The 3,065-nt window shown below is 54.1% G+C and overlaps 1 non-coding gene across 1 annotated transcript; it reads right to left on the reverse strand.

Moving 5' to 3' along the window:
* TRNAI-GAU lies at positions 1-79 on the reverse strand. The gene has a single exon. It is a non-coding gene; the product is annotated as a tRNA-Ile (tRNA).
* Between the last annotated feature and the right edge of the window lie 2,986 nt (positions 80-3,065).

Raw genomic sequence — 3,065 nt, forward strand, 5'->3', positions numbered from 1 at the left:
TGGCCCGTACGGGGATCGAACCCGCGACCTTGGCGTTATCAGCACCAAGCTCTAACCAACTGAGCTAACCGTACGGGGCACATACCTTTCGCCTCGCTCCTTTTTCACTGCAGCGGACTTCCCGCGCCTGATCAGCGCGAGAAGGTGAGTGTTTCTTTTACGTGAGAGTCAGGGCCCGTGGGTTCTCAGGCGGTCCCGGGGACTCGGAAGAGCTCTCCGAGTGGTTAAAGTACAGCGCCGACTGCAAGCATGGGGCAGTCTGGAAGTTCGCCTTTATTGGCTCCTTTAAAAACCCTCCTGAAGCAGAGGGGTATCTCAGTTAAGAAAAGCTCCCTACAGAGGTTTCTCGATGATGTTGAAACTTTTGCCCCTTGGTTTCCCTCCACCGGCAGCCTCAGTCTGCCCTCTTGGCTGAAGCTTGGTCACGATATAGACCGGGCGCGTCAGACGGGCGTTTGTCTGGATCCAATTCTAGTCCCTATATGGGAGACCGTCCGCGCGGTCCTTGAACTGGAGTCGACTACAGGCCTAAGTCCGTCCTCCGCCTTGCAAGAGGTACGGCACGCTCTCCAAGAAACCCGGTCGGTGTCATCTGCGGCCGGCTCCCATAAAGGCAAGCAGCCAGAGTTGAGTGGTGGTAGCTCGGACACCTCTGCCTCAGAAGCGGGTAGCGATGACGGTGAGGGAGCGGAAGCGCCTCCATTAATTGCTTGGGAGGAGCCTCCCGCCCCACCCACGCGGCCTTCCGCCCCGCCGGCTCCTGTCGCCGCGTCACAAAAAACGCCGCGGCTTCCGGTGGGCTGGTTGAGCGGCTCCGCCAAAGGCCCTTGCCGAGAGCTCCCACTAGTGCCCGAATCCGATAATCACGATGGTCCGCCTTTGCGGGACCCGGAGCCCCTTGCAGGCGGGCCGGGGGAGGGGCATCCACAGCCGTATCCCCCACCTGAATACTCAGGCCCCCTAGACCCCATACCATCAGAATGTGGAGGGAGGCATTTCTGGAAATGGGTCCCCTCTTTCACCTTTAGGCCTTTCGGTATACTAGGTGGGTACCAACCACTTAAGCCAGAACCATCCCCAGAAATGTACCCGGTTATTATTAACCACCAAGGCAACAACCAATATGAAGCATATGATTACAAACTTTTGAAAGAGCTAAGGCAGGCCGTCCATCAGTACGGCCCCAATGCCCCTTATACCCTGAACATGGTTGAAAACCTCTCCGCCCTAAATCATACGCCCGCAGATATCGTTCAGTTAGCCCGTGCTTGTTTGCCACCAGGCCGATTTATAGATTGGAAAGCGTGGTTTGAAGAGTTAGCTGAGGAACAAGCGGCTAGGAACGCAGCGGGAAGACATGGCGCGTGGAATACAGACATGCTGTTGGGGAGGGGAGCCCATGCCCAAAATCAAACGCGGTTCCCTCAAGAGGTCTATGCCCAAATCTTCCGTTGTTTCGTGGGAGCTTGGAAAAAGCTGACAGGTGAGGGAGAGGCTCAAGCCTCGCTCAGTAATATTCATCAGGGCCCCACAGAACCTTTTGTGGACTTTGTAGCCAAAATGCAAACTGCAGCCGAGAGAATTTTCTCAGATCCAGGGGTGGCAGAGACTGTAGTTAAACAAATGATATTTGAACAGTGTAATAAAGAATGTAAAGTTATTTTAGCACAAAACAGAGGAAAACAGCTGACGGACTGGGTTCGGCTTTGCAGAGATGCTGGCAGCCCGTTAACTAATGCAGGTCTAGCTGCCATGCTAGCCAACTCCTTGCAAGTGTCTGCAAAGAAATCTAAAGAACTAGAAATGAAGCCCAGAGGATGTTATCATTGTGGCCAGCTGGGACATATTAAGAGGAACTGTCCCAATAAAGGTCAACCACCTGCCACTCCACAGTTTGGTAGACCATATGCAGCAACCAGGCTATGTGGCCGTTGCCACAAGGGACCTCATCGCGCAGAAGACTGTAGGTCAGCCTTCGATGCGCAAGGTGTGCGCCTTTCTGGCCGTCCTGAACAGGACCCAAAAAACGGGCAGGGGGGGTCCACCCTTTCGGTGGGCCCCCCTGCATGCCATCCGGCGACACGAAGCCCGCCCAAATTCGCGCATCCCCTGGGTCAGCGGGACTGGACCTCTGTGCCACCTCCAGACTCGTACTGACCCCCTCCATGGGTGTCCAGTTGGTAGGGACCTCCTTTAAAGGGCCCTTGCCAGCAAAGACTGTTGGGCTCATAATAGGGAGAGCATCCACAGCCCTAAAGGGACTAAGTGTCATACCAGGTGTTGTGGATTCAGATTTCACAGGTTACGTCCAGATTATGGTACAATCTCAGCAAGGTACGCTGGTCATTGCAAAAGGTGACAAGCTGGCACAGCTCTTGCTCCTACCCAGCTTGCATACACTCTTTCAGAGTAGACCCAGACAGAGAGGAGATAAGGGATTTGGGTCTTCAGGAGAAGTTTTTGAGGGCTTCCATATGTCTCTGGAGTCTCGACCCATGCTGACTATCAAGGTACAAGGCAGATCTTTCCTAGGCCTGCTAGATACCGGGGCCGATCGGTCAATTATAAGACAACAGGACTGGCCCTCTACCTGGCCGACGTGCAAGGCGGAAGATATCATCAGAGGAATAGGCCAGGTTTCGGCACCCATGCTGAGTGCCGCTGCCCTTCATTGGGCAGACGAAGAAGGACACCAAGGTAGTTTTCAGCCATATGTATTAGCCCTGCCTGTTTCCCTGTGGGGAAGACACATTCTTACCCAGATGGACGTTACCTTGACCAGTGGTTGCTCCCCAACCTCTAAGCGATTGTTAAAAGGAATGGGATATGTCCCTGGCAAAGGCTTAGGAGCCTCGTTACAGGGACGTGTAGAGCCCATACAAGCTACCTCCAACATTGTCAAGCAAGGCCTGGGTTTTTTCCTGGGGGCCACTGAGGGAATGTTCCCACCCACACCCATAAAGCTAAAATGGAAGACCAAATCTCCGGTTTGGGTGCCTCAGTGGCCCTTATCACGGGAAAAGCTCTCCGCATTACACACTCTGGTGTCAGATCAGCTAAGAGAG

The sequence above is a fragment of the Choloepus didactylus genome, chromosome 3 (genome assembly GCF_015220235.1).
Source record: "Choloepus didactylus isolate mChoDid1 chromosome 3, mChoDid1.pri, whole genome shotgun sequence".
Taxonomy (NCBI): domain Eukaryota; kingdom Metazoa; phylum Chordata; class Mammalia; order Pilosa; family Megalonychidae; genus Choloepus; species Choloepus didactylus.